Source organism: Diceros bicornis, chromosome 15 (assembly GCF_020826845.1).
Source record: "Diceros bicornis minor isolate mBicDic1 chromosome 15, mDicBic1.mat.cur, whole genome shotgun sequence".
Lineage (NCBI taxonomy): Eukaryota > Metazoa > Chordata > Mammalia > Perissodactyla > Rhinocerotidae > Diceros > Diceros bicornis.
The window spans coordinates 6,322,603-6,333,818 of record NC_080754.1 but is presented as its reverse complement, the minus strand read 5'-3'; the positions used below and the strand labels follow the sequence as shown (position 1 = coordinate 6,333,818).

At 39.8% G+C, this 11,216-nt stretch overlaps 1 non-coding gene across 1 annotated transcript; it reads left to right on the top strand.

The window, feature by feature from the left end:
- Window positions 1-5,579: 5,579 nt before the first annotated feature.
- LOC131415093 (U6 spliceosomal RNA) lies at window positions 5,580-5,684 on the top strand. Its single transcript, XR_009222326.1, has one exon. It is a non-coding gene; the product is annotated as a U6 spliceosomal RNA (small nuclear RNA).
- The last annotated feature ends 5,532 nt before the right edge of the window (window positions 5,685-11,216 follow it).

Below are 11,216 nucleotides of genomic sequence, written 5' to 3'. Positions count from 1 at the left end.
GCTTTCAGGGCAGCATGAATAAAAGAATCAAGACATAAAACATATGGCACATTTACAAAATATCAAATAGTTTGGGACAACCCGAACATCATAGAGTGCAAGGAACAAGATCCAATTGGGATGATTCTGAAGAAGTAAGCAGGGGGCCTCATCAAGAGCTATGAATGATATGCTAGGGTGCTGAGGCTCAGTAGAAGAGTTTTAAGTCTTAGAGTCTTAGAAAGTTCACTCTGGGTAAAATGTAGAGATTAAGTATAAGCAAAAAAGCATTAGAGGATTGGAAATCCGTATGGAGGTCATTGCAATGATCTGGATAAGATAATGAAGCCTGAATTAAGGCAGGGGTTGTGAAATAAAGATGTGTACAGATGTCAGAGCTGCTAAGAGAGTAGAAATAACAGGCCAATGACAAAAACCCAACTGACCTATGGCCCTCTTCTTCTTCCAAGTAGTCACGTTATTTGCTTAAATGATTCCATGGCATAGATGGGTAAGGCAATTAACTTCAATTTCATTTCTCTGATAAAGTATTTAGGAGTGCTGCTGAGCAGTAAGATAGCTAAAATACAGACAAGTCAGGATGGAAAAGAAAAGGGCCCAGGGTAATGTAAAATAAGCAATTCTCAGTGGTTGCCAGAGGTTAAAGGTCAGAGGTAGTTTGACTACAAAGGGTTATCAAGAGTGAATTTGGGAGGGCAGATGATATTGTTCTATATCTTCACTGTTGTGGTAGTTACACGACTCTTCTAAAAAGTCATAGACCTATATACCAAAAAGAATGAATTTTACTGTATGTAATTTTTTTAATAGAAGGAAAAGGGAAAGAAGTAGACAATTCTCAATGATAAATCAATTTATAGCAATCTGAGAAGAGAAACCTCCTTCCTCTTGAATATTCATTCATTCACTCAACAAACACACATTGAGCACATACTCCATGCCAGAAACTGTGCTATGTGTTTGATACATGGTGCGAAACAGGCTCCATGGAGCCTACAGTCTAGTGGAAAAGACATCCATTAAATAAAATTTCTGTGAATTCGTTTACAATAGTGACAGAAAAAAATAAAGAACGATATATTATGTGAGCATGTCACAAGCTTCCCTGAAGTGCTGATATTGAAGCTAAACCCTGAAGGACAAGTTTAAGTAGACTGAAGGTGAAGAGGGGAGGTCAAGCAAAAGGACGGCCTCCCCGAGGCGGGAGCTCCCACATGCCCACACACACCCTCTCATGCATGCGCTCGCGAACACCTTCACCAACCCACCTACTCACCTTCACATTCTTATATGTCGTGTTTCTCTCTAAGATCTTTTATGCTCTGTAGCATTTCTATAATGGAAACTGGCAAAGGCTTTCTATAGACTTCCGCTATCTACCACTTACCAGATATGTCACCTCAAAGAAAGTTATTTAACCTATGTGTACCTCAATTTTTTCATCTGTAAACAGGATTATTAACTAGTACTTAATAATATTCAAGTACTAATTAGTAATTAGTACTGGGACATTGGGTAATTATAAAGAATAAATTGGTTAATAAAAATAAAGTCTTGGGGCCGGCCCGGTGGCGCAAGCGGTTAAGTGCGCGCGCTCCGCTGCGGCGGCCCGGGGTTCGCTGGTTCGGATCCCGGGTGCGCACCGACGCACTGCTTGGCAAGCCATGCTGTGGCGGCGTCCCATATAAAGTAGAGGAAGATGGGCACAGATGTTAGCCCAGGGCCAGTCTTCCTTAGCAAAAAAAGAGGAGGATTGGCGGATGTTAGCACAGGGCTGATCTCCTCACAAAAAAAAATAAATAAATAAAATAAAAAAAAAATAAAGTCTTAAGAACAGCACCTAGAACATTAAGTACTCAATAATAGTAATTTATTATTACTATTACTACTACTACTATTTTTAGAGACTCTCTGTTTCATAGAGAGAAGAAACAGCAATTAGGCTCAATTTTTGAAACAACCTAGAGAAATTACACTCTACGCCATCATACTAACATCCTTAATAGGGCCAGTGTCCTGAGCCATAGGATGGGATTCACGACTATTAAAAATGCTTTTTCATGCCAAAAAGAAGCTTTAGGGCCCCTCCTTACTAAATGCATTCCTGTTTACCTAATTTAATTCTTAAGAGCATATCTTGTAAACTTTCACCTCCAGATGTGCTAGAGCAACTGGTGTTGGACTAGCCCTTCTGTCCTTAACAATAAAACTGGAGGTAATATATAAGGCAATTGTTTTTAAGCATTGGACAAAAGGAAACACAACACTGTGACCCCTGAGAGAGGAGAAAGTCATAAGATGAGCCCCATGATTTCCCTGGATCTCTACCTGGGCACAATTACCCAACCATGACATAACAAGCCAGAATCCAAGCAAAGCACAGTGGACGTACTGACCTGAAGAGGCAGAGCTCAGAGTTCGGGAAAGCTGGAACAGCCAGAATCCGTAGGGCAAAGCCCCAGGAAGTAAGGGGGGTAAGAGGGGGATAGAGAGAAGGGAGGGTCCCAGGAGTCATGCAGAAGGTTCTCTATGAATTCTTGGCTCAAGGCTAAGACTCACATGCCCATGGCAAGCCTACCTGAGATTTGTAGTAACTATAGGGAGCAGTTACTATGGAGACAAGAGGAGAATGGAGATACCAGATATCAAACAGTGCAGTGGACACTGAAGTACAGGCCAAGGCAGAGTGACAAGACATTGTTATCAATTTATTAACACACTAGGCATCTATCTGAGACACCAGAAAAGATTAAGACCGTGCTCTAGGGTATGGTCCACTTCAAGGCCCACCCTAACAAAGTCTAAAGCCAAGGCTTTAAAAGATTTGCAGGGAGGGCCAGCCCCGTGGCTTAGCGGTTAAGTGCACGCGCTCCGCTGCTGGCGGCCGGAGTTCAGATCCCGGGCACGCACCAAAGCACAGCTTCTCCAGCCATGCTGAGGCCGCGTCCCACATACAGCAACTAGAAGGATGTGCAGCTATGACATACAACTATCGACTGGGGCTTGGGGGGGAAAATAAATAAATAAACAAAATCTTTAAAAGATTTGCAGGGAAAACTGAATTTGGAGGTTGGAACCTGCCAAGATAGAGGGGCTTGGGAAACACACTGAGCTTTCCAGAGATGTACCCCAGCAAAGCATAAAGAAAAGCCTGCAGGAGTGCAAGGTAAGCAACCAGTAAGTGAGCTGCCTACTAGAAGAAAAGGTAACACTTCTCAAAGGAAGATAACAAAAGCCCAGAGCCTACACAACACATCACCAACAATGTCTGGTACACAACAACAAAAAATTACTGGACGTGCAAAAAACAAACAAACAGGGAAACATGACCCATAGTCAAGGGAAAAGCATCAGTCCCAAAGTTACTGAGAGGATGGATTTAGAAGACAAAAGCTTTAAAGCAGCTGCTATAAACATGGTTCAAAGAATTAAACTATATATATATTTTTTTCTATATATATATGTTCTATATATATATACATGTTCTGTATATATATATGTTCTGTATATATATGTTCTATATATATATGTTCTGTATATATTTGTTCTGTATATATATATGTTCTCTATGTATATATGTTCTCTCTCTCTATATATATTCAAAGAATTAAGAAAATATAGGCTTAATGAGGGGAAAGATAGGGAATCTCAGCAGAGAAATATAAACTATAAAAAGGAGCTAAATAGAAATTCTAGAACTGAAAAGTACAATGACCAAAAAAATTCACAGTAGATCAGAGACGGGAGAAGAAAGTCCGTGATGAACTTGAACGTGGGAAGACAGATCTATAGAAATTATCCAAACTAATGAATGGAGAGAAAATGGATTGAAGAAAAGTAAACAAATCCTTAGAGACTTGTAGGACAATAGACAATTGTCTAAATATGTATAATTAGAGATGGGGCAAAATAGATTTTTTTCAAGAAATGACAAAAAAGCAAGCCATGGACTAGGAGAAGTTTTTGTAATACATATATGTGATGATGGGTTTATATCCAGAATCTATTCTAAAACTCTCACAACTCAATAATAATAATACAAACAATCTTATTATTTTTTAATGGGCAAAAGACGTGAACAGACACTTGACCAAAGAAGATATATGAATGACTAACAAGCACAAGAAGAGACGCTGGACATCATTAGTTATCAGGGAATTGCAAATTAAAGCTACAGTAAGATACCACTACACACCAAATAGAAAGGCTAATGTTTACAAAGACTGACAATACCAACTATGAGGCAGATGGAGAATAGTTGAGTCTCTTCTACACTCCTGTTGAAAGTGAAAAATGGTGCAACCACTTTGGAAAACAGTTTGACGGTTTCTTTTAAAGTTAAACATACACTTATCATATGAACCAACTACTCCACTCCTAGCTATTTACCAAAATGAAATAAGAACATACATTCACACAAAGACTATTTATAGAAACTTTATTCATGACTGGGAACAACCAATAGGCTAACAAATTGTGTTACTAACACAATAAAATATTATTAATCAATAAAAATATAAATTACTAATAAATACAACAATGTGGATGAACCTAAAAAACATCATGCTGAGTGAAAGAAGCTCGGCACCAAAGAGTACATGCCATCTGGTTCTATTTATGTGAAGTGCTGGAGAGGCAAAGCTAACCTACAGTGATGGCAATCAGATCAATGGTTGCCTGGAGCTGTGGGTGGAGGGAAGGGTTGACTGCCAAGGGGTATGTAGGTGGGAACTTTCTCATGTGATGAAAACATGCTGTCTTGATTGTGGTGATGGCTACATGGGTGTATACATTTATTGAACAATACTCTTAAAATGTATGCATTTTACTGTATGTAAATTATACCTCACAAAGTTGATTTTTTAAAAGGATACTTGCCTAACTTTTTCAATTAGAAGCCTTATTCTCATCATCATCCTGTAATAAGTCATTCAACAATAAATTTTATGAGGAACCAGTTCTTTGTGAGTCACACACAGGCACCCCAAATGAATGTCTACCCATGCGTTTGTGTTACATGTGCATGGCTGGAGAAATAGGTGCCCGTTAAACTAGTAAAGCCCCCGCACGTCATCTCTGATTCTAGGCTGCAGAAGAAACTGTAACTTCAGTTCTCATCTTCCTAAGCATCCTCAGTAACTATTTGTTGACCAGTTCCTGAAGCGAGTGAGCGTCTATTTATTTTATAAACAAATTCTACCACCTGAAATCTTGGCTGCTGCAGTGCATAGGGGCACATTCCATACCAAACCTGCCCCAGTCTCACAGCAGAAGTGAACGGTTAGAGTCTGACCACAGAGTGAACCAATGCTACCGCCGGTCAGGTGAGCTGTCCTAAGCACCTTCCCCTGCTCAAGGACCCTCTTACAGACATTTTTGAAAATACAGGCCATAGGGAAGCTAGACTTTCCTTTCCTTGAAATTTTCCTATCTGCAGTGGTAAGTTGATGGACAAGGGCGAGGTGTCATAAACCAAGGGCACTACTCACCTGTGCAGTGACCACATGTGCTAAGACAAGTGCCTCCATTTACTGGAAAACCTCCCTTACTGGTATGGAGCCTTCATAAGAACAGCAGGGTGCTCACTTTGGCAGCAATATATTAAAATTGGAACAATACAGAGAAGATTAGCATGGCCCCTGCGCAAGGATGACAAGCAAATTTGTGAAGCATTCCATGTTTTTATATGTGGAATCTTAAAAAATAACCAAACTCATAGAAAAAGAGAACAGATTTGTGGTTACCAGAGGCCAAGGGTGGAGGGGCAATTGGGTGAAGGTGAACAAAAGGTACAAACTTCCAGTTATTAGATAAATAAGTCCTGGGGACTATAGTTAACACTGCTGTATGGTATATTTAAAAGTTGCTAAGACAATAGACCTAAACGTTCTCATCAAAAGGAAAAACAAAAGTTTATTGCAACTATATGAGGTAATGGATGTTAATGGAGCTTTTTGTGGAATCGTTTCACAATATATGTAAGTCAAGTCATTATGCTGTACACCTTAAACTTATACAATGTTGTATGGCAATTATATCTCAATAAAACTGAAAAAAATAGCAGGAAATGCGTAAAATTTCACTACAAGCTCAAACGCTGTGTTACCTATTTTATGAGTTTTCTATTACTGTGTAACAAATTACCACAAATTTAACAATTTAAAACACTACCCATTTATTATCTCACGGTTCGGCAAGTCAGAAGTCTGGGTGGTGTTGGTTGTATTCTCTGCGTGGAGTATCACAAGGCCAAACTCAAGGTGTCAGCTGAGTTGGGCTCTTACCTGAAGGCTCTGGAGAAGAATCTCCTTCCAAACTTATTCACCTTGTTGGCAGAATTCAGTTCCTTAAGCATATAGGATGGAGATCCCATTCTGTTTCTGGCTATCTAGAAACTACCTGCATTCCTTGGCTCCTGGTCCCCTTCCTCCATCTTCAAAGCCAATAATTGTGGGTTGAATCTTTCTCAGGCTTAGTATCTCCCTGACTTTCTCGTCTGTGACCAGCCAGAGAAAACTCTCTGCTTTTAAGGGGCTCAAATGATTAGATCAGGTGTACCTGGATAGTCTCCCTATCTTACGGTCAATTGATTAGTAACCTTAATTACACCTGGAAAGCCACTTTTGCCACATAACAAAACATAATCACAAGAGTAACACCAGGGGCTGAGATCACAGGGTCATCTTAGAATTCTGCCTACCATACCAATGCTTGATTCTGTCCAGCACCACTGCCCTTCATTGTATCCCTAGAGATACCATTCACCCAAACATTACACAGTTGTCTTTAAAAACAAATGCTCCTAATCAGTGATTCAGAGCCCACTCTCCAGATTACAATAAGAAATACAGAAAATACTGGCTTTAAAGTTAGAGGAACTTGGGCTGGCCTGGTGGCATAGCAGTTAAGTTTGCGCATTCCACTTCGGTGGCCGAGGGTTCACTGGCTTGGATCCTGGGCGCGGACCTATTCACTGCTCATCAAGCTGTGCCGAGGCAGTGTTCCACATAGATAGAGCTACAACTCTACAACTATGATATACAACTATGTAGTGGGGCTTTGGGGAGAAAAAAAAAAAAAAGAAGAAGATTGGTAACAGATGTTAGCGCAGGGTCAATCTTCTTCAAAAAAAAGAAAAGATTTTTAAAAAATAAATCAGTAAAAAAAATAATAAAGTTAGAGGAACTGTGATTAAATCCCAAGAGATCAAGGAAGAGAGAAGTCAGTATGAGCTGGGAAAAGCTTCATAGCTGAAATGGCACCCAAGCAGAGCTTTCTAGGATGCACAGAATTTGGGCAAGCAAGAGCATGACTAGAGACAGTACTAACAGGGCACTGGCTGAGTAGAGAGGAGACTCACCTGGTAGCCTGCTGGGGAAGATTCAACAGAAGGGGGAAGCTGAGGTAAAGATGGCTTTGCAAACCAGTACAAGAGTTTGCATTGGATTCAATAAGAAATACTGAGCCTGTGACAACCTTTATAGGTTTCTGTAAGAGTATGCCAAATGGTTGGAAATTTGAGGATTGGTGAGAAAAACAAGAAGATGAGAAGAAGAAGAATTAGAAAGTTATGGGAGACACAAATTGCTTATCTATTAGAGATACATACTGACATCCTATGACGAGTAGGGTGGGCTTTAACATATTCCAGAAAAAAATAAGAGAAAAGAAAAAGAATGGCAAAATGTTTATAATTGATGAAGCTTCATGGTGGTGCATGAGGGTTCAATATACCGTTCTCCCTACTTTTGTGTGTGTTTGAATGTTTCAATAAGAAAATATGGATTTTTTTAAAGCCTATTGTGGTAATCCAGGAATGAAGTCATGAAAACCTAGACATGGGTGGTGGCAGGGAAAATGGAAAGAAACAAAAAGAGACTAATTCAACAGACATTTTGACCTTGATAACAGATTTGATATAACAACTTTGGCTGAAGGAAGAAACAAAACTGACTTATTTATATAGCCTTGGAAATAGAATAACGCCATAAAAAGAACCTGTCAATTGTCTAGACATTCCTGAACTTTGATGTATCTCATTAGTCTGTATGATTGGCATGCGTATGGAAAATAATGATCTGTGTAAGTTAAATTTATGTTTATAGATCTCTTTCTCTGCCTAGGGCACCAGAAGAAAAAAACCAGACAGATTTTCATAAAATTTAGAGGGTCTGTTTGGAAAAATCATCCTATTAAAATATAGCTTTATTTGGTCTATACAAAAAGTCATTTTGTGGGGCCCTAGAGGTGTCTCTTTATTTTTCTTTTAAACAAGGTAATGTAGTATATTATTTTTAAAGTTTTCTACAAGTTTAGTCCAGAAATTTACCTTTTTAAAAGGTTTTCCAGGAATCTTTTGAGTAGAAGCACCCAAAAGATCCAAATGTTTGCTTGTTTTCCCAAGCAATATATTTTAAATTTTCCTTAGACATAAGAAGATCCACCAGACAAAATTGCTATCTCAAAGATGAACAACTCTTGTTTCTATATCTGCAAGAGCTTAAAAAGGAGAATTTTTTGGAAATTTTAAAGTAATTCTGGAAGGAATAATTCTTGGGAGCAAAAAGGGAGAAACAGGCTTTTCTTTGTGTGAGGAAGGTTAGCCCTGAGCTAACATCTGTTGCCAATCCTCCTCTTTTTTGCTGAGGAAGATTGGCCTTGGGCTAACAATCTAACATGCCCATCTTCCTCTGCTTGTATATGGGACACCACCACAGCATGGCTTGATGAGCGGTGTGTAGTTCCACACCCAGGATCCAAACCCGTGAACCCCGGGCCTCTGAAGCAGAGCATGCGAACCCAACGCCTATGCCAGTGGGCCAGCTGGCCCCGAGATATGCTTTTAAAAGATGAATGAAAGTGATACCTAATGTAGAAACATTTGGAGCCAATTAGGAAAGACAGGCTCTCTGTGGGCAGGCTCCCACTGAGACGAATGCCCAAACTGAGAAACTTTAAGCCCCCAAGAGAGGAGCAGTCCACTTCCAGGGTAGTCGACTCCTGAGTCTTCCAGGAAAGGCCAACAGGAGATACCCCACACTCTTATACGAGTACTTGAAATGAAAGTCCTGCCTGAGAGATATTTGGCTGCAAATGCAGAGGGAAGGCCATGAGGATTAAGATACCATGAACCAAGAAAATAAACAGTGATTTCAAATTTAAGCCCCAAATCAGTTAAGCTAAAGAATCTAGTATTGTTTCACAATCTGAAATCAGTCCCTATTGTCAAGCCCAAAGGTACTGTTCCAACAGGAAACATGTGCAGGAGCTAATTACCAAGTCCACAGAACTACTGAAATCTTTATTTTTCAGGTTACTAGCCAGAATCCTGTCACTTAAAAAAATATCTAGACCTAAAACAGGATATTTCAATGGAGTTTGGCAAAGTGGATTAATATTTCTTGTCTGAAACCATGGATTTCCTTGAATTGACCCTTCACATTCACGTCTGCAGTTTCCAGTAAGTGCCTACTCTAGTGTTACCATCACAAGGTCAGATGGTGTAAAATGCAGACATTAATTTGTGATCATGTGCTTCCCACATGGGCATCTCTAGGTGGTGTGATCCCAGGTGAAGAGTAGCAGGTTTACTCACATGTACCAGAGAGTAGAATGACTAATGAGAATCAGAGAAGCTCTGTGGTAAGTTTCAAATAATTAAGCTCTCTTAATCATTATAATAGTTTTTAAATCACAGCTCAATAATTATTTTATTGTTTCTACTAAAGTTTATCAGTGCTAAATGAGTCTCCTGGTCAATGCCAGGTATTACAGCTAATAAATGAAATGGAGATGATGAATCACACATTAAATCAATAATTATATATGAAAGATGCTCACAGATTCTGAAGACAGTCTGTAGGTTTGCTCAAAAAGAAGTACTCATCTTAATCGCATTGTAAGAGAAATAATGGGAACAGAAAAGATTATAAAGCCTCCTTTATAAAGATTATAAAAGATTATAAAGTAGTGGGTTAAATGGCGGCCCCCCAAAAAGATATGTCCACATCCTAACCCTCAGAACCCATGAACGTTACCTCATTTGGAAAAATGGTCTGTAATTAAGACCATTGGCACCTGTAATTAAGAATCTCAAGATGAGGTCATCCTGGATTATTCGGGTGGGCCCTAAATCCAATGACAAGTGTCATTGTAAGAGATTCTCCAGAAATGTGAGAGAATAAATTTCTATTGTTTCAAGCCATCAAGTTTGTGATAATTCGTTACATAGTCCTAGGAAACTGATAGACCTGAGGATTAAAAAGCAGAATGACCTCAGATGTGTTAACACATTAGGTGACTCCTGATCTCTCTTTCAGAGCAGTTTCTCCAACACGAGATCCCACACGCCTGGTGCACAGCAGCCATTCCTCGGTTTGCTACCTCATCGCCACAGGCATTCCAGTAACCCATTCTCTTACCACCATATGGCTACTGCGTGTCACAGCTGCTCTCCAGTCTGCACTTCCTGGTTAATTTAGACTACAAGTGCACTAGAATCATCTTCCCGTATACTTGCAAGGAGCCTTAAAAACGCTGGAAATTCTGATTCAGGAAGGCTAGGGTGGGGCCAAGGCATTTGCACATTTAATAAGCTTCATGAAAGATGCTGATGTCCACCAAAAACCAAAACCTTGAACCTAGGGCACTCAGCAGCCAGACGAGCTATCTGGCTACTCTCACTCCCAAACCCACTCGGGCTGATTGGCAAGGAGGATGGGGTGATGAGGGGAACAGGAAGCATGGGCCTGAGGACAAAGAATATACACCGGAGAGCTGGACACACTGAGAGTGACATCCACTCTTACTCCTCCTGGAAATGGGCCATCCATGCAATGTTTCTGGGTCTATGCAGACTCCACAGGTGGAGTGAAGGGACTGAGAAAATAAAGTGAAACCAGACTTGATGTGTAGAGCTGAAGGATAAAAGTATAGCTGGATTAAATCATAAATTCCACATCAGTGATAAAACATTTATACACTGAAGTATAAAATATGCTGAGAAAATGTAAATTAAAAAGGGAGCCATAAAATTAAATTCAATTCAAGAAGTATTTATTGACTATCTGTATGTGCCAGATACTCTGCTAAGTGTGGGGCCTCTGATGATGAATGAGACCGTGCTCCCCTTCTCTCAGGGACAAATCCAGGGCACCAGCAGGAAAACCCAAACCCAGCCGTCAGGTTATAACCAATCTAAAACCTCATACCCAGGC